General features: G+C 42.6%; 1 protein-coding gene and 1 pseudogene across 1 annotated transcript in view; one reads left to right on the plus strand and one right to left on the minus strand.

The window, feature by feature from the left end:
• Positions 1–25,958, minus strand: part of LOC124613430 — a 181,691-nt gene that overhangs the window by 84,686 nt on the left and 71,047 nt on the right. The gene's annotated exons all lie outside the window — the stretch shown is intronic.
• On the plus strand, positions 9,909–10,026 carry LOC124614138 (annotated as a pseudogene).

Raw genomic sequence — 25,958 nt, forward strand, 5'->3', positions numbered from 1 at the left:
TCAAGGCAATCGTAAAATGCGTTTTAGACAGGTACGTGCCGAGTAAAACTGTGAGGGACGGGAAAAACCCACCGTGGTACAACAACAAAGTTAGGAAACTACTGCGAAAGCAAAGAGAGCTTCACTCCAAGTTTAAACGCAGCCAAAGCCTCTCAGACAAACAGAAGCTAAACGATGTCAAAGTTAGCGTAAGGACGGCTATGCGTGAAGCGTTCAGTGAATTCGAAAGTAAAATTCTATGTACCGACTTGACAGAAAATCCTAGGAAGTTCTGGTCTTACGTTAAATCAGTAAGTGGCTCGAAACAGCGTATCCAGACACTCCGGGATGATGATGGCATTGAGACAGAGGATGACACGCGTAAAGCTGAAATACTAAACACCTTCTTCCAAAGCTGTTTCACAGAGGAAGACCGCACTGCAGTTCCTTCTCTAAATCCTCGCACAAACGAAAAAATGGCTGACATCGAAATAAGTGTCCAAGGAATAGAAAAGCAACTGAAATCACTCAACAGAGGAAAGTCCACCGGACCTGACGCGATACCAACTCGATTCTACACAGAGTACGCGAAAGAACTTGCCCCCCCTTCTAACAGCCGTGTACCGCAAGTCTCTAGAGGAACGGAGGGTTCCAAATGATTGGAAAAGAGCACAGGTAGTCCCAGTCTTCAAGAAGGGTCGTCGAGCAGATGCGCAAAACTATAGACCTATATCTCTGACGTCGATCTGTTGTAGAATTTTAGAACATGCTCGAGTATCATGTCGTTTTTGGAAACCCAGAATCTACTATGTAGGAATCAACATGGATTCCGGAAACAGCGATCGTGTGAGACCCAACTCGCTTTATTTGTTCATGAGACCCAGAAAATATTAGATACAGGCTCCCAGGTAGATGATATTTTTCTTGACTTCCGGAAGGCGTTCGATACAGTTCCGCACTGTCGCCTGATAAACAAAGTAAGAGCCTACGGAATATCAGACCAGCTGTGTGGCTGGATTGAAGAGTTTTTAGCAAACAGAACACAGCATGTTGTTCTCAATGGAGAGACGTCTACAGACGTTAAAGTAACCTCTGGCGTGCCACAGGGGAGTGTTATGGGACCATTGCTTTACACAATATATATAAATGACCTAGTAGATAGTGTCGGAAGTTCCATGCGGCTTTTCGCGGATGATGCTGTAGTATACAGAGAAGTTGCAGCATTAGAAAATTGTAGCGAAATGTAGGAAGATCTGCAGCAGATAGGCAACTGACCCTTAACATAGACAAATGTAATGTATTGCAAATACATAGAAAGAAGGAGCCTTTATTGTATGATTATATGATAGCGGAACAAACACTGGTAGCAGTTACTTCTGTAAAATATCTGGGAGTATGCGTGCGGAACGATTTGAATGGAATGATCATATAAAATTGATTGTTGGTAAGGCGGGTACCAGGTTGAGATTCATTGGGAGAGTCCTTAGAAAATGTAGTCCATCAACAAAGGAGGTGGCTTACAAAACACTCGTTCGACCTATACTTGAGTATTGCTCAACAGTGTGGGATCCGTACCAGATCGGGTTGACGGAGGAGATAGAGAAGATCCAAAGAAGAGCGGCGCGTTTCGTCACAGGGTTATTTGGTAACCGTGATAGCGTTACGGAGACGTTTAGCAAACTCAAGTGGCAGACTCTGCAAGTGAGGCGCTCTGCATCGCGGTGTAGCTTGCTCGCCAGGTTTCGAGAGGGTGCGTTTCTGGATGAGGTATCGAATATATTGCTTCCCCCTACTTATACCTCCCGAGGAGATCACGAATGTAAAATTAGAGAGATTAGAGCGCGCACGGAGGCTTTCAGACAGTCGTTCTTCCCGCGAACCATACGCGACTGGAACAGGAAAGAGAGGTAATGACAGTGGCACGTAAAGTGCCCTCCGCCACACACCGTTGGGTGGCTTGCGGAGTATAAATGTAGATGTAGATGTAGATGTACCCTCTAATATGGAATGCTAGAAGCCAGAAGGCTCAGTGTGGTGCAAACGTGTGAAGCAAGCAGGCAACCATGCCACGGGGACGCACTCGTCCTTTCTAGAGCCAACTGAGCGAGTTTGAAAGGGGTCAAATCGCGGCCCTCCGAGTGGCAGGATGAGTTGGACGTATTGCGTCAGCTGTGCAACGATGCTGGTATCAGTTGTCACATGGAAATTCTCACACCAGTAGACGCGGTTCTGGACGTCCACGCAGTACAGACGCTCTACGGGACTGGCCTATTGTAAGGACAGCAGTGACAGATCGTGCAGCTAGCACACCACAGATTAAAAAAAGAGGGTTGTGAGCCCAGATGGGTCAACACGAAATGTTGTACAGACGCACACATCGCTAGCTCTTCTTCCACTCACGCCGTAGCCTCGACGTGCCGTCCAATCGCTTGGAGTGCCGCGTCGCAGTCCTCATTGACGAAAGCAGTTTCTGCCTACACGCAAGTGATGGTCGTTTGGACGTACGACGTAGGTCTGGTGAGTGCCGTCTCGTACAGACAGGCTGGCCCCATTCCAGGGATTGTGGTCTGCGGTGCGATAAGCTACAACTCCCGTTACACTGCCGCTGATTCTGCAAGGGACGCTATCCAGCGCTCGGTACGCGCAGAATGTTGTTAGACCTGTTATTTTGTCGTTCTTGCAACAGGAAGGTGAGGTGATGTCTTGTTTCAAGGATAATGTTCGTCCACACACTGCTTTTGAAACTCAACGTGCTCTGCAAGACGTGCATAAATTCCCTGGCCTGCGCCATCTCCGGATTCGTCTCCAATCGACAACGTGCGGAATATGTGAAGTGATTCGTGCGACTCGTCAACCAACAACTCCACAGAATTACGTGAACACATCGAACAGGCGTGGAATAACGTATTACAGGACAGTGTGTGCTATCTGTACGATCGACTGATGCTGGAGTCGGTGCCTGCGTTGTCGCCAGTGGAGCCTACACCACGTACTAATATGGGTGTTTCACCATGAGTCAATACCTGGTACCTCAGACTCGCTTGCGCTGTTGATCCGTAAATGTAATCATTTCATGTACTCCATATGGGCTGTTTTAACTGTTTTAACAATAAATCTTGAGTGAACTAGAAATCTCTAAAAGGGTGTACTAATTATTTTCTAGCAGTGTACGTGCAATACAAATGATCATAGGCGCCTTTTGTCTAAGGCAGTCCCAGCTGTCTTTAATTTTCCGGAACATTTACAACAAAAGAAGAAGATAAAATTTTTCTACCAGCGCCGAGAAAGCGAACTTTTGACAGTTTGGAAGATACAAACTTACCATGTGCTACTGATCACTACTTTAAAGTATTATTAATGAATGATCAGCAACACATAGTACGAAAGCCCGTAATTCAAGTTTACAAAAGTAAAGCAGATAACCGGACGCGGTGGCCGAGCGGTTCTAGGCGCTTCAGTGCGGAACCGCTCGACTGCTGCGGTCGCAGGTTCGTATCCTGCCTCGGGCATGGATGTGTCTGATGTCCTTAGGTTAGTTAGGTTTAAATAGATCTAAGTTCTAGGGGACTGATGACCTCAGATGTTAAGTCCCATAGTGCTCAGAGCCATTTGAACCATTTTGAAAGTAGATAAAATTGCTTAGAATGTGGGGCACACTAGTTGATACCTTTTTCCCCAGAAAATATGGTAGCTCAATTTCCCTTAAATATGGCGGACTTATAGCCACTATTAAATTTAATCTCGTTGACGTCAATCAATGCTGAGTTTTTCAAACATAAGAAACACAGACAATTTTGATTGCGAGAATTTACTTCAGCGCGAAACAAATACTTCGAATTACAACTTTGATCATCAGCCACAAATTAATAAAAGAGACATTCCTTGGGAAGAAAACGAATCGAGCAAGTATCGTGAAAATGAGCTCTACGTCTGTAATGCACACTATGACACACGGCTGGAAGTAAAAAGAAATATTTGTCTTAAATAAATGGTAGCTAGTATCGGAAAATACCTTTTACTTATATACAGGGTGTTTCAAAATGAACAAACATTTTTTAAGGCTTTGTAGCATTTATTACATTTAACTTATAAATAACACATCAAATGAAAGAGCATCTAAAACAATTTTTCTTACAAGTGTTCAATGTGAGCACCATTCACACATCGAATCGATAGACGAGTTCTTCCCAAATTTTGGTAAGTGTGCCTATTAAATGGTTGCAACAATGCTGTTTCTGAGGTCGGATAGATCAGCTGATAGCGGAGACACATGCACATGATCCTTTGTGAATCCCCAAAGGTAAGAATCACATGGCGTCAAATGGTGTGTGAACATGAAGCTCTGCCATCCAGCACCTTGTGGTCAATCCAGTGGTCGGGTATGATGTCGTTTAAACATTCGCGTACTGAGTTATATCAGTGAGATGGCGCACCATCTTGCTGCCAAATAAATTTCTGTGATTCGGCTTCTTCCAGCTGAGGGGAAAGAGTCATAGTTTTAGAGCATCAAGATGAGAAACATCAGTTACAGTTGCTTCACCGAAAAAGTTGAGAGGGGTCTCGTTGCGATTGTACCATCTCGTGGGGATTTGCTCCCAGATACACACATTATTTGTGTACATATTTCCATTTAGGTGACATGTCGATTCCATCACTGAAGAGGACACGATCGAGAAAATCTTCATCGTCATGCAGCAAAATTTCATTTGCGAAGTTGGCACATAAATCGTAGTCTGTAGGCTTTAGAGCTTTTAACAACTGCGAACGGTAAGGACGAACTGATTTCTTGGGGCTACGTGTGAAACATTCTTGCTCGTTCAAGACGTTCTCCAGTCACTCTTCATCGTTCCTTGATCTTCCCTTTGCGCAAGGTTGTACAAACAAATCTGTTTCAGGTTCTCTATGATTTGATGTGTTAATTATAATTAACCAAGCCTTAAAACCGGTATATTCATTTTGAAACACATTCTATATAAATATCGAAAACAGTTTCATAACATTTTGTGAAGAAACAGTACATCTACATCTACATCTACAACTACATTTATACTCCGCAAGCCACCCAACGGTGTGCGGCGGAGGGCCCTTTACGTGCCACAGTCATTACCTCCCTCAATCAATTGGAACCTTCCGTTCCTCTACAGACTTACGGTACACGGCTGTTAGAAGGGGGGCAAGTTCTTTCGCGTACTCTGTGTAGAATCGAATTGGTATACCGTCAGGTCCAGTGGACTTTCCTCTGTTGAGTGATTTCAGTTGCTTTTCTATTCCTTGGACACTTATTTCGATGTCAGCCATTTTTTCGTTCTTGCGAGGATTTAGAGAAGGAACTGCGGTGCGGTCTTCCTCTATGAAACAGCTTCGGAAAAAGGTGTTTAGTATTTCAGCTTTACGCGTGTCATCCTCTGTTTCAATGCCATTATCATCTCAGAGTATCTGGATATGCTGTTTCGATCCACTTACTCATTTAACGTAAGACCAGAACTTCCTAGGATTTTCTGTAAAGTCGGTACATAGAATTTTACTTTCGAATTCACTGAACGCTTCACGCGTAGCCCTCCTTGCGTTAACTTCGACATCGTTTAGCTTCTGTTTGTGTGAGAGGCTTTGGCTGCGTTTAAATTTGCAGTGAAGCTCTCTTTGCTTTCGCCGTAGTTTCCTAACTTTGTTGTTGAACCACGGTGGGTTTTTCCCGTCCCTCACAGTTTTACTCGGCACGTACCTGTCTAAAACGCGGAAATCACAACAGACAGTACGAATCAAGAAAAAATATTTGTGGCAAATAAATCGACGCTGACATCTAAAACACATTTCAACTATGTAGCTCAGGTGGAGACTACAATAGCAAACACAAATATATGTATCAGTAGTAAACCGGAAAGGTTATTCCACAAGAACTTTAACAGAATGAAAACGAACCGAGTATCATAAGAAAAAACTTCAGTTGTAGTGGGGAGCACGACAAACAGTAAGAATTTTAAAAACAATTATCGTAAAGAAAAACACACTAATAATCGACTAAATACTATTAGATTGCTCTGCAAAACTTAAGAACGAGATAGATAAAATGACGTAACGTATTAATTACTTGGTGTAAATGAATGAAAGTGCGGGAGTATGTTCCCAGAGGCTTTCAGTCGTGCAAAGAAAGTACGCCACGTGGCTTGAGGTTAGCGTGACCAGCGCCAAATGGGGCTGGCTCTGCAACACGAACCAGTTGAAGGAACGGCAGAAGACTGTGTTATTCTGCGAGCAGTTAGGCACTGTGGTAGGGTTCTTCAATACAACATGGACCGGAGACAACATCTGGATGACTTTCCACGGGGGAGAGTCATCGGAAAATAGGAAGATGTGTGACAAGTGCTGCCCAGGAGTGCGGAATTGCTCAGAGCATTGATTCGCATGCATGGGGAGCCTTCCAGACCACAGGCACTGCCCGAAGGAGAGCAGCTGGTCAGCCACGATCAATTACAGGATCAGATGAGCGCTATATTGTACAACAGTCAAGAAGGGATCCACGTAAAACAGCGGGTGCGAATGAAACCTCATTTAACAAGAGTCCAAGACACGCGACCTCACGCTGCACAGTGGCACGGCGACAGCAAGTGTGTGATCTCTTTGCCCGACGACTGGTACCTTGGATTCTGTTGACACCCGCACATCGGCGACACCGTTCGGTATGGTGCCAGGAGCAAGGGGAACGGATCAGCGAGGAGTGTGGTCGCGTGTTGTTCTCGGATGAGAGCAGATTCAGTCTGAGTAGTGGTTCTGGACGTACCCCATACGGGAACACGTAATGCAACCAGAAACATTGTCGAACATGGTCGTTTTGGAGGTCAGATGTTATTGGTTTGAAAATGCATAATGTTGCATGGGCGTACTGACCTCCAAATCATTAACACTGTACAGTCGCCAGTCAACGTTACAGTGATGTTGTACTTCTTCCCCATGTACGTCTTTTCAGGGGTGCATTAGGCCCTGACTTCATTTTTATGGATGACAATGCTCATCGAACACAGCAGGTGGAGAACGAGAGGTTACTCGGAGAGTGGACCACCCTGCCCGTTCCCCCGAATTAAATCCCATCAGAACGAGTGGGATGAGATGGGGTAACACGTAGCGGCACGTCCAAATGCTCCAGTGACCATCGAGGAGTTGTTAACTGCGCTGGTGGAGGAGTGGAAAGCCCTACCACAAGAACTCCTTATCAGCACTGTGGCCAGCAAGGAATGCGATGCACAGTGTGCACTGCTGCCCATGGTGATCACACTCCCTGTTAAGAATCATGTGCCGTCTTTTGTAATTTGCACGGTACCATCATAATTCGCGGTGACTTCAGTGTAAGTCTTTGAATAAAGTATCATTTCTGTTCGTTCCATTCCGTATTTCTCTCAGTTATCTTCTGTACTGTACTGTAGCAGGTTTTTTTCTGTGTACGGTCCAGATTTTCTCGAGCTATACTACTTGGCAGTGGCGCATCATGTGAAAGTTACTTTCGTCATTAAGTTTTGCACGCCAGTGTATTCTCTCCGAAACAGAAAAGACAATACTTTGTTTCTCATACACAGCAAAGATTTCTCTCATAACGGACGAAAATATGACAGCATATACGAAACAGAATTTGCAAATCGAAATGGACACCAAGAAGTGACGCCACAGCAGCCATTACCATTACGTCATTGGTCAAAGCCGTTGGTTAGTACTGCAGATTCTATCACTTCGCACTTTCACATTCAGATGTATGCAGCCCAAAGACTCTTCACTGTCAAGGTAAACTTAGTTCAATTGCTAAGATAATAGAGACAATTTGCTACGATAATACATACAATGAAAGTAGCATCTTTTTTATATACGGGGTGTTCAAAAAGTCTCTCCGCAGTGCCGTATGACTGTTAGCCGCGCGTGCCGTATGATTGCCCGCCTGGGTTATTTCCCTTCAAGTGGACTCTCCCAACATTCCACTGTTCTGTTTATCTCAGCCAGCGTCAGCAGTATCGTAGGTGCGTGTCTTTATGTGTTGACGTGAACGTTTTAGTTCCTTTGTTCGGATTTTGTCACTGTTAAAATGTTAACCATTGAAGAACGTGTGTTTTTAGTCAAACAAGTGTTCAAAGCTGGCGGTAAATACACAGTTTAAGTTCTTCAAACATTTAATTCAGTTTTCCCGGAGACAACACTCCCCATCCCGATACTGTGCAAGATCTGATTAACAAATTTCGAAGTACGGGTTTAGTGACACATGCACCAAGTGGTCGTCCTAGCGTTTTGTCTGAGGATGAACTACTCGATATTTCCGAAAAAATGTCCATGAGCCCTAACAAGTCAGTAAGAAAACTCGCCCAGGAAATCGATGTTAGTGTCGGAACGGCCCACACAGCTGTAAGGAAAAAATTAGAACTTTTCGCATACAAAGTGAGAGTCGTGCAAGAACTGATCATGGCAAGAGACTGCATTATTGTCAATGGTTCAAAAATTTCGTTCAACAAAATGGAAGGGATATTCTTAATGAAACGTTTTTCACTGATAAGGCGTGGTTTCGTTTATCCGGGTACATGAACTCGCAAAATTCTCGTATGTGGATGTCCTGCAAATCCATTGCGTATTCATGAGGAACCACTTCATTCTGTGAAAATAGGAGTTTGGATTGCAATTTCTAGACGTCGGATTGTGGGTCCCATGTTTTTCAACGAAGCGATAAACTCACAACGATACTGCAGTGATATTCTGTACCCATTCATAGGAGAACTTGCGTTACGTGAAATACTGAACGGCTATTTTCAACAAGTTGGTGCAACCACGCATACAGCTTGCGTTTCAATGTCACTGCTTGCTGATGTTTTTGGTGATCGCATAATTTCACAGGGGCTTTGGCCTCCACGATCACCTGACCCAACACCACCTGACTTTTTCTTCTGGGGTGCAGCGAAAGCAACTGTCTATAAAAACCGTCCAAGATCCATCGATGAATTGAAAACTGCAATATCGACTTTCACTGCTTCTGTTACAGAAGAAATGTTACAGCTTGTGCTTGGAAACATGATTAAACGAATTGAATTGTGTATTCAACAATAGGGGGGACACTTTCAACATTTAATGTGAAAATTTGTAAGTAAAAATGAATATTCAATAAATTAATAACTTTAATTTCACTGAGTTTCGTTTCGGTATATTCACTGCGGCATACGGCACGCGCGGCTAACAATCATACGGCACTGCGGAGAGACTTTTTGAACACCCCGTATAAGTGTTTTCATATCACGGCACTTATTAAATATTATGACTATTTGGTGTATCTTTGTTATTCAGTAATTTGAAGACAACATATTTTTCTCCACCAACACTCTATGTTAATAAATTTCACCATTGAAACTTTTCTGAAAAAAATTATATTGTCACTGTCCAGTTTATCATTTAGCAACCTGTTACAATGTACCGCGCCATGAATGAAAATGTCTAGTTATACAAACAAGCCCATTAGGCGCCCCTTGTCAATTTTATGTAGCCTAATTTATGAAGATCATTGACGATAGCCTGGAATGGGTGGCCAGTGTCCTTAATGTAGGTGACTGTTTCTCAGTTTGACCTACGTAGAGGGTTTTGCATCTACACTATCTTGTAACTGCCTGATTGTGTGTGTTTATCTGTCTTTCTGTTTACGCTGTATCACAGTGTGTGTTGCAATTTTTTATGTGTTGTGAGAGCCACGGTAATGCTGGGCGATCTGAAAATATTTGCTACTCTGTAGGGGAGTTCGCTTGAGAATGGTATGCAAGCAGAGGGTTACTCCTTTATTTTCTCGGTAGTAGTGCTTTCATTATTTTTTTCCTTTTGTCAATAAGTGTGTCTCTATAGCAATTTTCAGTAGTTATTTGTCCGTCGGGTTTAGTTCCCCCTGCTTCGCATATTTATACGCTGGTATATTACTGCCTGCCAACGGCCTTGTCGCAGTGATAACACCGGTTCCCGTCAGATCACCGAAGTTAAGCGCTGTCGGGCTGGGTTAGGACTTGGATGGGTGACCATCCGGTCTGCCGAGCGCTGTTGGCACGCGGGGTGCACTCGGCACTGAGGAGCTACTTAATTGAGAAGTACCGGCTCCGGTCTCGGAAACTGACATACAGGCGGGAGAGCGGTGAGCTGGCCACATGCCCCTCCATATCCGCAGCCAGTGGCGCCTACGGGCTGAGGATGACACGGCGGCCGGTCGGTGCCTTTGGGCCTTCATGGTCTGTTCGGGAGGAGTTTAGTTTAGTTTTAGTTTAATATTACTGGCTCTGTGTACTAACTGTGCACACGAAAGTCCATTTGTCACCCAATAGTATTATGTCAATCAGTGTCTTCATAATCTGATTAGTGCCAGCACTGCACGTAGAGAGAGTGTTAACGTGCAACTGTGCCGGCAGCCGGTGCATTCCGTGGGAAGGCAGCACGGGAGACGGCGCATGGGTGGGAGCGGGTCTCACGGTGTCGGGTGTCGCATGTGAAGTCGGCGAGACGTGAGCGCTTTCAGCATACTTCTTTTGCAACGAGTCTGTGATATAACCAGCAGTAGATCCTTACAACCGTCTTACAGAAAACACACTGACGGAAATGGAAAGTGTTACATTGTGAAGCACCAGTCCCACGTTCATCAGACTCTGTGGAGATATTCAACACATATCCAGTATTAAAAAGCGTTCATTCCATTCGCAACAGCCACCTAATGTCGTCTTGAGGAACCTCTTTCCATGCCTGAAACTCATACTGTGTCTGTTTGTGAACATTTCCATCTGGAGGCCAGCACAAAAAGATACGTCTTTTCATCGTATCCGAAACATGCTGTATGGATGACAAATAAGGGGCCACGCAAATCACTCAAGACTCCGTAGATTCCATGAGGAGTTGTATTAAATAGGTTGTAGGGTCTTTCATTATATTGATGGAATATGTCATTTCGTTCCTTGGCCATGAAGGGTATTACAACAGGGCTTACCATCTAAAAATGAATTTTCACCTTCCGCGGAGGGAATTCTGATTTGAGACTTCCTGGGCTCGAATCTAGAATCTTAGCTTCGTGAGAAAATGCTCTACCGACTGAGCTGTCCAAGCACGAATACGACCCGTCCATACCGCGTTCTCAGATAAATGCAGTCTAGATCTTCGAGAGGTCTTCATATTCATAGTGCACATACTTACAGGATTTTCTTTTCTTCGAGTGTTCGTAGTGCGTAACCAACAAAAGCTCTTGATTTTGTAGGATCTGTAGACATAGTTTACATGGTATCATCTTCAGCTTTCGCCCAAACTTTTATTTCTCATTCTAAACATGTTTCAGGCCAAGTTCCATTTTTATGAAGAGCTGTTTTAAAAGTATATATCTAAGTGCTTTGAATTTAATTGATGAAAAGAGAAAATATAAAAATGCAGTAAATGAAGCAGGCAAAAAGGAATAACAACGTCTCAAAAATGAGATCGACAAGAAGTGCAAAATGGCTAAGCAGGGATGGCTAGAGGACAAATGTAAGGATGTAGAGGCACATATCACTAGGGGTAAGATAGATACTGTCTACAGGAAAATTAAAGAGACCTTTGGAGAAAAGAGATTCACTTGTATGAATATCAAGAGCTCAGATGGAAACCCAGTTCTAAGCAAAGAAGGGAAAGCAGAAAGGTGGAAGGAGTATTTAGAGGGTCTATACAAGGGCGATGTACTTGAGGACAATATTATGGAAATGGAAGATAATGTAGATGAAGATGAAATGGGAGATACAATAGTGCGCGAAGAGTTTGACAGAGCACTGAAAGTCGGAACAAGGCCCCGGGAGTAGACAACATTCCATTGGAACTACTGACAGCCTTGGGAGAGCCAGGTCTAACAAAACTCTACCAACTAGTGAGCAAGATGTATGAGACAGGCGAAATACCCTCAGATTTCAAGAAGAATATAATAATTCCAATCCCAAAGAAAGCAGGTGTTGACAGATGTGAAAGTAACCGAACTATCAGTTTAATAAGTCACCCTTGCAAAATACTAACGCGAATTCTTTACAGACGAATGGAAAAACTGGTAGAAGCTGACCTCGGATAAGATCAGTTTGGATTCCGTAGAAATGCTGGATGGAACACGTGAGGCAATACTGGCCTTACAGCTTATGTTAGTAAATAGATTAAGGAAAGGCAAACCTACGTTTCTGGCATTTGTAGGCTTAGAGAAAGCTTTTGACAATGTTGACTGGAATACTATCTTTCAAATTCTGAAGGTGGCCGGGGGTGAAATACAGGGAGCGAAAGGCTATTTACAATTTGTACAGAAAGCAGATGGCAGTTATAAGAGTCGAGGGGCATGAAAGAGAAGCAGTGGTTGGGAAGGGAGTGAGACAGGGTTGTAGCCTATCCCCGATGTTATTCGATCTGTATATTGATCAAGCAGTAAAGGAAACAAAAGAAAAATTTGGAGTAGGAATAAAAATCCATGGAGAAGAAATAAAAACTTTGAGGTTCGCCGATGACACTGTAATTCTGTCAGAGACAGCTAAGGACATGGAAGAGCAGTTCAACGGAATGGACAGTGTCTTGAAAGGAGGACATAAGATGAACATCAACAATAGCAAAACGAGAATAATGGAATGTAGTCGAATTGAATTGGGTGATACTGCGGGATTTAGATTAGGAAATGATAAGCTTAAAGTAGTAAAGGAGTTTTGCTGTTTGGGGAGCGAAATAACTGATTATGGTCGAAGTAGAGAGGATGTAAAATGTAGACTGGCAACGGCAAGGAAAGCGTTTCTGAAGATGAGAAAATTGTTAACATCGAGTATAGATTTAAGTGTCAGGAAGTCGTTTCTGAAAGTATTTGTATGGAGTGTAGCCATGTATGGAAGTGAAACGTGGATGATAAATAGTTTAGACAAGAAGAGTATAGAAGCTTTCAAAATATGGTGCTCAGAAGAATGTTGAAGATTAGATGGGTAGATCACATAACTAATGAGGAGGTATTGAAAAGAATTTGGGAGAAGAGAAATTTGTGCACAACTTGACTGGAAGAAGGGATCGGTTGGTAGGGCATATTCTGAGGCATCAAGGGGTCACCAATTTAGTATTGGAGGGCAGCGTGGAGGGTAAAAATCGTAGAGGGAGACCAAGAGATGAATACACTGAACAGATTCAGAAGGATGTAGGTTGCAGTAGGTACTGGGAGATGAAGAAGCTTGCACAGGATAGAGTAGCATGGAGAGCTGGGTCAAGCCACTCTCAGGACTGAAGACCACAACAACAACAACATCTATATTCTGTAATCATTAGCATATAAATCTGTGACTTGTTATCACATCGTGATGCATTTCTTAATTTTGTTCATGATATGGCATAAAATTTTCTTGACTGCTGGTCTTGTTCCATAGAGACTCGAAGACAAAAGACAACGAGGTACCACGAAAGAATTATCCAGATGGCATACTAATCGGTAGATGTGATTTACGTGTACAGACAAGCAATTTGATTAAAACTTCAGAAGAAATTGGATGTCTTATTTATGAAAACGAACTTCACAAATTGAGCAATTCAATAACGCGTTGCTCCACCTTTGGTTCCAATGCAAGCAGTTATTCGGCTTGGCATTGATGGACATACTTGTTGAATGCCCTGCTGAGGGATGTCTTGCCAAATTCTGTCCTATTGGTGTGTTACATCGTCAAAACCCCGAGCTGGTCAGAGGGACCTGCCCATAATGCTCCAGACGCTCTCAATTAGCGAGAGATCCGGCGACGTTGCTGGCCAAAGTTGGGTTTGACAACCATGGAGATAAGGGCTAGAAACTCTCGCCGCTTGCGGGCGGGCATTACCTTGCTGAAATCTAAGCCCAGGATGGTTTGCCACGAACGGCAACGAAACAGGGCGTAGAATATCGTCGACATGCCACTGTGCTGTAAGCGTGCCACTGATGACAACCAAAGTGGTCCTGCTATGAAATGAAATGCTACTCCGGAGCATCATTCCTGGTTGTAGGTTGGCATCCCAAAGCTGACTATTCGGGCTCAGTTCGAAGCGGGGTTCATCACTGAAAACAATTATACTCCTGTGAATGAGATTCCAGGCCGAAAACATGTTTGGTTCAAATGTGTGTGAAATCTTATGGGACTTAACTGCTGAGGTCATCAGTTCCTAAGCTTACACACTACTTAACCTAAATTACCCTAAGGACAAACACACACACACATGCCCGAGGGAGGTCTCGAACTTCCGCCGGGAGCAGCCGCACAGTCCATGACTGCAGCGCCTACGTGTTTGATGACAGCTCGGACAGCTGTAGGTTACCGACCTGACTGTCGCCTGCCATACGGTCTGACGACGAGGAGTGTTGGTCTGGGATGCCATTTCTTTTCACAGCAGGACCCCTTAGGTTGTCATTCGTGGCACCCTTAGAGCACGGCGGTGCGTCGACAATATAATACGCCCTTTTTTTGTGGGTCAACGGAAGCGTCCGATTCAACCAGTCTGCTTTGACTCATGACGTATGGGTGTTGTGGTTCAAATGGCTCTGAGTACTATGGGACTTAACATCTTAGGTCAATCAGTCCCCTAGAACTTAGAACTACTTAAACCTAACTAACCTAAGGACATCACACACATCCATGCCCGAGGCAGGATTCGAACCTGCGACCGTAGCAGTCCCGCGGTTCCGGACTGCAGCGCCTAGAAGCGCACGGTCACCGCGGCCGGCGGTGTGTGACGTCATTACGGCGCGGAGTTTATGAGTTGGTTGTGTTTGTAGATGTCGTCTTGTTGTGTTTGATGGCGCCCTCTGTGTGTGTGTGTGTGTGTGTACATGTTTGGGATGGCCGACCTACTTTGCAGCGCCGAAATTTGTTGTTGGTAAGTAATTGTTTTTTGGATCTGTTTTTCTCGAGTTGTAATGTTTTGTGTATTTCTTGTGTATTGAATGTGTTTTAATTTACTTAGGGATGTTTGTTGACTTTTGAATTTTTGAAGTGTTGTGGTTTTGGTTTTGTTTTTCGTAGTTGTAGGTGTTGGTTTTTTTCGTATCAGTTGGTATGGTTGGCCTATACAGGTCAAGGAAAATGACCGATTCCCATGTTTGGAGTTTTATATGTAGGTATTGGTTTTTTGGTATCGTCAGCTGTGGTCAAGGGATATGTCTGATTCCAATTTTCGTATTGTTTGCTGTAGGTGTTGGTGTTTTGGTATCGTCAGCTGCAGTTGACCTATATAGGTCAAGGAAAGTGTTCGATTCTGGTAGCCTTTGTAATTTTTTTTCCCTGTTCGTCATTCAGTGTGTTTTGGGATCGTGGTGTGTTTTTTTTTACTGTTATATTTAGCTTGTCCTCTCCCTAAAACGGCCAATTTCCCGCTGTAGCCCCGTCAGTTTGTATTTTTGGAGGGAGGTGTTATTGTCTTATTTATACGTATTTTCGTATTTGTTGCTGTGTGTATGTAGTGACATCCTATGCGCCACATAGGAGACGCTTGGAATAGCCATTTTCGCCATATTGATGACGTCATGGATCAAAGCAGACTGGAGGAATCGGACACTTCCGTAACCCCCTTTTTGTTGCCGTTCATGGCAAGCTATCCTGAGTTTAAACTTCAGCAGGATAATACCCGCCGCACCCGGCAATAGTTCCTGTTCCTGGTTGCAAAACTCTGTCTTAGCCAGCAGGGTCGCCGGGTCTCTCTCCCCAATTGAAAACGTTTGGAACATTATGGGCAGAGCCCTTCAACCATCTCGGGATTTTGACCATTTAACGTAACAATTTCCAATACGAGGATATCCAACAACTTTGTCAATCGAAGCCAAGCCGAATAACTGCTTGCATAAGGGCCAGAGGTGGACTAATGTGCTATTGACTTGCTCAGTTTGTGAATGTCTTTATCTCGTATAAATTATCCTTTTTCTCTGAAATAGTAATCATTTGTCCGTCTATACATGTACATCACATCTATCGATGTCCGTCCTATTCGGATAATTCTTTCGTGGTGCGTCGTTTTTCTTGTCTTTGTACATTGACAGATGTACAGTAGGCTCTTTCCTTACTACGAGACTCTTCAACGCACTAATTTACGATATCACATCGTACGTCTCTAAGATAACGTATATCCTCACATCTTTATTCTATCATGACGACTGTTGATAATGGATTTGGCCAGAAACATATTCATTATGAGAAATGAAAGTCCATAACACATAGAGGTGCAAATGAAAATGGTTTCATTTAAACGAAGTAGCCTGACTTTAATTTTGGGTGTAATGTCTGACTCTTCCTAGATACAGTATAGAAGATTTCTTCTTTCCTTACTTTCTCCGTTCTATTGTCCCTGCGTCTTGGTGTCCTCAAAAATTTCCCCTGTAGAAAAAATGGTTCCAAGATACAGGAAAAATTACTTCTTCGATATTTTTCTGTACCAGTTTGTAAATTATACAGGGTGAGTCACTAAGCATTGCCACCAAGAAAAACTCCGAAAGTATGATGGGAGCTGAAAATTTTGTACGACAAAAGCTGCATGGGACAACGGGGGCCATAATATGACGTTGGTTTTTTGTTTCTAGGTGGGCTCACGTCAGAGATGTGAAGGCCAACTTTGTTTTTTTTAAATGGGATGCTATAGTTTGGTACTTATTTTCTGATAGCAGCTATCGAGACAAATCCAGTAATGTGTAACTGTAAGGTCTCTGAAGGTCAACTAAGGTCACAAAGGTGGCGTGAACACCCATCTACAGAAGGTGTTCGAAGTTATGACCACTGGTATCAATGCAGTGCTGCAATCTTCTTATGATGGATTGAGTGGTATTCCTTATCACATCGGCATTTATCGAAGCACATGCTCTGACAATTCTCTCTCACATATCTTCAGGTGTAGTTGGAACGTCTTTATAAACAATGTCTTTTACGAATCCCCGCTAGAAAAATCCAGAGGCGTCAAATCTGGCGAACGAGCCGGCAACGACACATCTCCTCCACGCCCAATCCAACGATTGGGGAATTGTCTCTGCAACTCATTTCTAGCCATAAGCGAAAAATGTGCCGGACACCCATCGTGTTGATACCACATTCTGTTCCTTGTTCCTAAAGGTATTTCTTCCGATAACAGACCGAATGTTTCTTGCAGGAATGTGGTGTACTTCATACCATTCAGATTTCCTTCGATCAAATGGGGGCCTATAATTCTGTCCTCCAGAATCCCACACTATACATTCACCGACCACGGTTTTTGGTGTGCAACTTGCCGTAGCCAACATGGATTTTCAGTTGCCCAGTAATGCATGTCATGCAAACTAACATTTCCATGGTTCGTGAATGCAGTCTCGGCAGTAAATAAAATCAAATTAATAAATGTGTCATCCCTCTGAATCTGAAGTTGAGCCCATCGACAGAATTCAGTGCGACGCATACAATCCGTACCAGTGAATTCTTGGTAGAGACTGATATGATAAGGATGATATTTACGGCGATTCAGAAAACGAACACTACTCTGGCTCGTGCCAGATTCCCTTGCGATTTGACGCCAACTAAAACAAGGATCTCGAACCACCGTGACAAGAGTACCAATTTCCGTTTCCTCGTTATTAATTTTCCTTTTCCAGATTTGTTTCCGTTGCGTTAAAGATCCAGTTGTTCTCAATTTATCATACACATATATTTAAATGTAAGACGTGTAGGGTGAGTACGTTGAGCTATCTTTCAGCGTATAAGTCTCTAGCTCGCACTGAATTTCGTTGGTATTCTCCATAAACGAGAAGCATATCGACTTGTTCTTTGAAGGAATACATCATTCACATTCGCTTAATTCGACAATACTAGTCTTACCGTTCCTATTAGTGTCGTATTGCGAAACCGTCGAATGGTGTTTACATGTCGGTGGCGTCCACCCCTAGTAGCTGAGTGGTCAGTACGACGGAATGTCGTGCCTAACGGCCCGGGTTCGATTCCCGGCTGGATCGGAGATTTTCTCCGCTCAGGGACTGGGTGTTGTGTTGTCATCATTTCATCCCCATCGACACGCAAGTCGCCGAAGTGGCGTCAACTCGAAAGATTTGCACCACGCGAACGGTCTACCCGACGGCACGCCCTAGCCACACGTCATTTACATTTTTATGTCAATGGCACGTTAGATGGATACGCCGTATTCGGCGAATATTTACTATTTGCACGATATACGAGAGAGAATTTTCAGAACATGTGCTTCGATAAGTGCCGAAGTGATAAGGAATATCACTCAGTCCATGATAAGAATGTTCAAATGGGTGTGAAATCTTATGGGATTTAACTGCTAAGGTCATCAGTCTCTAAGCTTACACATTACTTAACTTAAATTATCCTAAGGACAAACACACCTACCCATGCCCGAGGGAGGACTCGAACCTCAGCCGGGACCAGCCGCACAGTCCATGACTGCAGCGCCTGAGACCGCTCGGCTAATCCCGCGCGGCCATGATAAGAAGATTGAAGCACTGCATTGATACCAATGGTCATCACCTCGAAAACCTTCTGTAAATGGACGTTCATGCAACCTTTTTGACATTCGTTGACCTTACGTTATTGGATTCGTCTGGATAACCGCTATCAGAAAATAAGTACGAAACTATAACATCCGATTTAAAAAAATAAGAAGTTGACCATATATCTGGCGAGATCGCACCTAGCAACAAACAACGAACGTCATATCATGCCCCTCCCCCCCTCCTCCCATTGCCCCACGCAACATTTGTCTCATAAACTTTTCAGCTCCTATCATACTTTCAGAGTTATTCTAGGTGGCAATAGTTAGTGACTCACCCTGTATATCGCATTATTATGATGTGAGCTGAAGAAGTATTGGCTTTATCAGTATTAACTTACAGTCCAGTTCCATAGAAAGGTACTGTACATGTGAAACTTATTTTCAAAGTGTGATATATTTATTTTCCTCGTAATACGCTTCAATTTATTAATCTATTGAAATAATTATTTAAATAAAAATAGATTTGTAGCAGGTTTTTAAAGCGAATTAAAAGTATAAACTAATTTCTCCTAGCCCATTACAGATGCACAACCCCATGCACATAGTCCAGAAAATTTGTACTTGTGAATTTTTAATACCTGTGACAATACTTGTAAGATTTATAATGAAAAACCTGGGGCACGTGCAGTACATAACTGATGCATTGTGTATTGAATACGCCCCACGTTTTGCATCATAAATCTTACATGTATTGTCACAGCTATTACAAATTCTCAATCACAAATCTTCAGGACTATCTGTAACGGGTTAGAAATCTGTATGGGACCAGCAGAAATTATTTTGTACATTTTAGTTCGATTAAAAAAAGTATGTTATATTAAACATTTATTTTTATTGAAATAATTGTTTTCTGGCTGTTAGCTTTGCGCATGTAAAACTTGTAAAAAAAGGAATCACTGCTCAAAATGACGTCAAATTTGTACGCAATATTATCGAAAAAAAAGAAAATTTTAACATTAGATGGCGCTGTTTGCGGCAGAATACGCAAAATAAAAGACGCGGGGTACAAGGCTGTTCCTCAGTTGCCGGCCGCGGTGGCCGTGCGGTTCTGGCGCTGCAGTCCGGAACCGCGGGACTGCTACGGGCGCAGGTTCGAATCCTGCCTCGGGCATGGGTGTGTTTGATGTCCTTAGGTTAGTTAGGTTTAACTAGTTCTAAGTTCTAGGGGACTTATGACCTAAGATGTTGAGTCCCATAGTGCTCAGAGCCATTTGAACCATTTCTTTGTTCCTCAGTTCGCGGCTGAGACGCTTTGCATGACTCTAAATGCAGGATCGCTCGCTGCTGGCAAAGCTCTTTTAGAAGAACGGTGACTGTGCGCCAGAAACTCTGCAGAAGTTCCGGATACTCAAGGATATGAGGAAAGACGTCTGTACAATGTCTGCCAAGGGTCTGGAGGAAATGATAACAAAATTCTAAAAGACGGGTGCAATTCGGCAGAGGGAGGTTCAAAAAAATGGTTCAAATGGCTCTGAGCACTATGGGACTTAACATCTGTGGTCATCAGTCCCCTAGAACTTAGAACTACTTAAACTTGACTAACCTAAGGACATCACACACATCCATGCTCGAGGTAGGGTTCGAACCTGCGACCGTAGCGGTTCCAGACTGAAGCGCCTAGAACCGCACGGCCACACCGGGCGGCGCAGAGGGAGGAAAGCAATTGATCCGAAATCGGTAGATATGGCCACAGCATTGCAGAAGGGGTCGAGCGATTGTGTGCAAACATGGAGTGTAAGGGACACTGCCTAACTTGAGACATGGCTGCTAGTATGGTGTGTAAAGTTCTACGAAATATCCTGCATTGCTGAGGTGACATGTGTATGATAAATCCATTCCGTCGAGAATTTCCTTCCATCATACCTCCTCTGTGTTACCACATATGACGTCTCACTGATCTCATTTCTATTAAGTTTTCTGTCAACACTGGCCAAGGCAGACAGCATGGCTGTCCTCTGAAACTGCCGAACCAGCTCTAATCTTACAGCCGAACCACTTCGCCGGCCGTCAAAGTTAGGCGCTATCCGAAAATCTCCGAAGTGCTTCGTCTGCCACTCGAGTTGCCTAGTTGCTTCCACCGCCCTGACTGGAATAACGCTCACCAACCTGCAGTCTTCTACTGTTGCCCTCGCGCAGAAAACAGCACGTAGGTTGTGAATCCGTTATAGGGAGGCTGTAATAAACTCTTGGCGAGGAATTGGTATTATATAAATAAATAAATTTTCAATAAGTTTGTTTGCGTGGGATACCACTCGCTTTTCATTAGCAGAAGACTAGAAACTGCACAATCATAGTCCACTTTATAAATCACAAGTAACTTTCCGTCTTCACACTTCCAGAGGAAATAAAAAAAACTAATGACTTGCGTGTCTCCGTAATTACTGTCGCAGTAGTTCTCAATTACATGTCCAAAAATCAGAGACTGCTAATTAAGTTGTCTGCCGACACCGGCCAAGGCTGACAATATGTCTGTCCTCCGAGACTGCCGAACCAGCTCTGATCTTACAGCCGAACCACTTCGCCGGCCGTTCAAGACCGGCGCTATGCGAAAATCTCCGAAGTGCTTCGTCTGCCTTTTCGTTTAGCATTTGTTTATTATTCCGCTGGTAATTAACATTTCTGAAATAATGGAATGATAGCCTGCTACCGAGAGATGCTATATCTGGAAGGCAAGGAATTTACTGTTTAGTTTTTCTAACATTAATAAAAGAAGTTAATCATTTTGGCGCGCTACTTAGGAACGCAGTAGCCAATCGCGGAGGAGGGCCACAATTTAGGCGGTCTTTCTCACGATACCCTTACCGAACAAACCATCTGTGATAGGTACCTCACACCACATTACGTCATCTTCCCACTGCTGCCTTCTCAACTTCTCTACGAAGCGCTCCTTGTAGCTGAATATTGCACAATTCAAATAGGTGTGCAAAAAATGCAGTAAGTGTCAGGGTGTTCCAGTATTCCATGACACCGTATATCTAGTGAAACAACCACAACACCGATTCAGGGCTAATTACATGGCGCACAGAGGCAGTTAAAAGATTATTATTCCCGAGCTCCATACGTGAATGTTCACGACAGAGGCCGATCCCAGCCGTTCCCAGACTTAAACCTTAATAATTGGTACAGTGATGAGTACCCTCTGCTACGAACTTCACAGTGCTTTGCAGAGTATGGAGTAATCATCATACAACTGTAGAAGGGCTATTGATAAAATACAGAAATACAAAATTTTTTCCAAAGATATCAGGGAAAATTACCCGCGCTATATTGATGTATCGATGTCAAAATGGCAATATCGAGTGTCGATATTTTTATGTTATATTTTTTTTACAATTTTCAGTAAATATTTGAAGATGTTGTTTTGAAATTGTAGCAGGACCCAAATTTACTTCCACTTACTACTTTTTGAACTTTCAACGCGTCCAATCTTTTTCTTTGACTGTGTGAAGAAAGTACATGTGGCACAAAAGAAGAACTCCAATTGAAGAAATATGCAACCAGTTACGTTAAAAAACAATTTTTAATCCAACTAGTGTGCTATTTCTTCACATCAACATTCTTCAAAAACAGTTGCTAAAAACGATGAACAAAAATCTAAATTACATGAATGGTCGTTGCGTTGGGCGGTGACGTGTAAGCTGTGAGGGAAAATCCTGACGTAATCGGCGCTGCCATCAGAAACTACAACATGTAGCTTCACCACGCAATTCGACACTACAACTTCAAGGTCGCTGACATTTGCAGAGATGAAAAAACAGGTAAGTTGACATGAAGTGTTCCCAACAAATCCGATATGTGACGAAGCCGAACGATGAACCCATCAGACACCTTTTATTGTGCCACATACATGCAGTTACCTTGGTTGGCAAAGTGGTTATCGCCAAGCGTGAACGTGCATCGTTTTCCTTTCAATTCTTGCTCTAACGGGGATAAACAGGCTGCCAGCTTGTTGATTTACAGAATATCAAATAATAAATCAGGACTTAAATATACAGCTCTAAAATCGGCAATATAATTACAATGTGCAGCCGATATTTTTATAGACGAATACTTGGATATTTTTTCCGTCCATATATCGATATACTGATACTTCTTTTCGATATATTAAGAACCGATAATGATAGTTTTTTAAATTTTTTAAATGTCGATATTCGGATACCCGATTTTTTAAAATAATATCAGCAGTCCTAAACTGTAGACAGTAGTTTCGCAAACTTTACAGACTTGTATTTAGAATAGAACCCATTCTCTGAACAAATTATGAAGTGCATTGACTTAAAAGGTACTACGTTGAAAAACATTTGTGACCTAAAAAAACACGGCTTCCCTACCCATTATAGTGAGTAATGTATATGTTTTTGAATCGTGTAGCCTAAGTCCAATTTTAATTCATATATTTCTTGTATGTGAACCAGAAAGATGAGATTAGGCCATGATTCTTCTAAGTAAGAAGAGGAAATGACGTTTTAGCTGAGAGATTTGTTAGAACAAAGGCCGTTAAATTCGGAAATTCGAACAGAACTTGTCTCATCTTCCCTCCCCGCACGTTGTCGTAACTGTTGTAATAACTGTTTTTGCCAATCTCCAAATTTCAGTACGTATCGCCCTATTCTGAAGATTTTGAAGCAAGGAAGCCAATCGAAGATCGCTCCTCGGGCTAATGCCGTTTGATGACTTTATCTCGGAACCCGATATCAGTAACAGGCTGCCTATCTAACGGCTTTCAGGGGCAACGAAAAATTTGCTTTTAAATATGTGAGACAGAAAGCGAGGAGGCACCTCCTGTCGGAGAAATATAATTTTCAGCACAAGCAAAAACGTTGGGTGATGTCTAAAATATCTGTTTTGTTTTTTTGTGTATTGTAATTTACTTCATTCTGTACACGGTCGTATCGATTTTAAAGTCGTTTGAATCCAATAGGAATCAAAAATATCATTAAAAGGAATTCATGAAGAAGGACCTTTGTCGTTGTGGGGAAATAACATAAAGACGTCCCTTTACTTAATCTCGCAGCTGCATATGCAATGCTTCATAAAATAGCATTATCTAAATTTTATAGGCATTTTAAGGAGCTCATAGTAGCTTTGTATAAAAAATAGTACGTTTTGTGAATACAATAATGCAAAACAAGACAAATGGTCACTTTTCATATGAGAGTTATAAATGCCTACAGATGTTACCAGTTTGCACTTGGCAGCCCTAAAATGCCAGCTGCAAGAAATGATAGAGCTGAAGTTGCTGTTAATACACGTGTCTGGCTAAATGTCTTGAAGAATAGTAATGCTAATAAAGTATATCACATAACCAAATATATACACTTTGAGTTCAAAAATGGTTCAAATGGCTCTGAGCACTATGGGACTTAACTTCTGAGGTCATCAGTCCCCTAGAACTTAGAACAACTTAAACCTAACTAACCTAAGGACATCACACACATCCATGCACGAGGCAGGATTAGAACCTGCGACCGTAGCGGTCGCGAGGTTCCAGACTGTAGCGCCTAGAACCGCCTGGCCACCCCGGCCGGCCACTTTGAATTCCTCGTTAGCTACAGTGGTAACGTACGTGGCAAAATAATAGTGATAGAAATGAATTTGCACATTGCATCTTTCCTGGGGCGGTAATTCCTACAGGGATGACGAGACAATGAAAAGATTATCTTTTCAAAACAACGAAAGTCCTATTACAAGGCGGAATAAAATTATATTTTGTGACGTGAAGTGGAATCTGAACCAGAACCTCAAGTCGGTGACAATGTGGATCCTAAGGAAGAATCTCACCAACCAGGTATTCCGGAAACAAAGAAGAGGTTTAAACGCTGTTTGTGAACGATCTTGAACCCCTTCAGACGCAAGTATTTTACGAGTAGAAAAGCAAATCCTTTGGCCACTATAAGATGTAGGATCTCGGTAATCTATTTTTGGGTGCTTTGTGAATTCAAAATTTAAGGTGGTTTTGGAAAAATTAATGGCTTCAAAATTAAAATTTGGTCTAACAGAAGCCATAACATTGAGTAAAATACCAATATCTTGCAAAAAATAAAATAAAAAATCCATTTACGCTGATTTTTCTCAATTTATTTGGTTTTAATTCTATTATTATAATGTGCTATCGGTCTGAATCACTTAATTTGACAAACGACATTTTAAGAGTAATATACGTGCAAAATGTGTCTCCTAAATAAGTCTATGTCAAATTGAACGATGGCAATAAAGTGAAACTTCAAAATGCATTACCTCAGAACACTTATTTTGCGTCACCTTTATTCAACCTGTCATAAAATTATTCAAAATATAGAGCTAAAAGTAAAAATTACAGTAGCTTAAAATACGAAATTTTCGACGAGAGGTCTCTTTTCACTTTCCGCCTCGCAATATCGCGTAAATATTGACGGAATTTAGAAAAAAATTAATTTCTGTCGTAATCTACTCATTAAGAGGTACAATTTTATGTTAAAACCTTAACACAATAAGACAAGTACTGTAGTTAGAAGCGTTGTCTGTCTGCATCCAACGTAACTGACGGCGCGCAAGTATCCGAAGTTTATTCCTCTATTTCAAATTCTTGTCGGGTCTTCAGCCGGATCAAACTGTCATCTGCACACAGTATTTCCGCGGTCCACCTGGTCGCCCTCAACATGTGAGAAAAGCTAAGCCGCCCTCGCCGATAACTGATTCAAACCGTGAAGGACGGAATGTTTATATGCAGCGAAAATACAAAAGCGCATGCGCCGAGGTAATACGCAAGCGCTCAAAAGTTGCTGCTGCCCCCTGGCGCAAGAAGAGTTGCAGCGCCTCCGGTGGTGAATAATACTCATAGCCGGTCGAGTCACATGCCGTTGTTTGTTCATATCTGATAAAACAGGATTCCAAGTTTTACTTAGCGGGTATCCATTATCACGGTTAATAATATTATATGTTAGTCTGATTTCGACAGATTCTTTTAAAACACAATCCCAGTAACGCGAAGCGTTTGTAACCATTTGTGTCACATTGTACAGCATCCTATGTCCCTTAGTAAGACAGTGCTCAGCCACCGCAGATTTGTCAGGTTGTAATAATCGCCTATGGCGATGATGTTCAACTGTCCTTGGCGTTACGAACAGTTTGGTTCACGTATATTTTACCGCACTCACATGGTATTTTGTAAACTCTAGGCTTCCTCAAAACTAAATTATCCTTAAAAGAGCCAAGAAGTGCTCTAATCTTAGCTGGCGGACGGAATACACATCTGATTTCATAGTTCTTTAAAACCCTACCCATCTTGGTACACACGTTCCCAGCATATGGAAGGAAAGCCCCAGAACTTAAAATATCTTCAGCTGGTTTAGGTAATGGTCCAAACTCAAATGCACTTCGAATCTGTCTGTCCGTATAGCCGTCATAATTAAACACGTCCTTACGATGTTGCAGCTCTTGTGGTAAATTTCCAGCATCCGAGATAGCACTCCTGAACGTTGAAATGGTGGATGACTGTTGGTAGC

The sequence above is a fragment of the Schistocerca americana genome, chromosome 4 (assembly GCF_021461395.2).
Source record: "Schistocerca americana isolate TAMUIC-IGC-003095 chromosome 4, iqSchAmer2.1, whole genome shotgun sequence".
NCBI classification, from domain to species: Eukaryota; Metazoa; Arthropoda; class Insecta; order Orthoptera; family Acrididae; genus Schistocerca; species Schistocerca americana.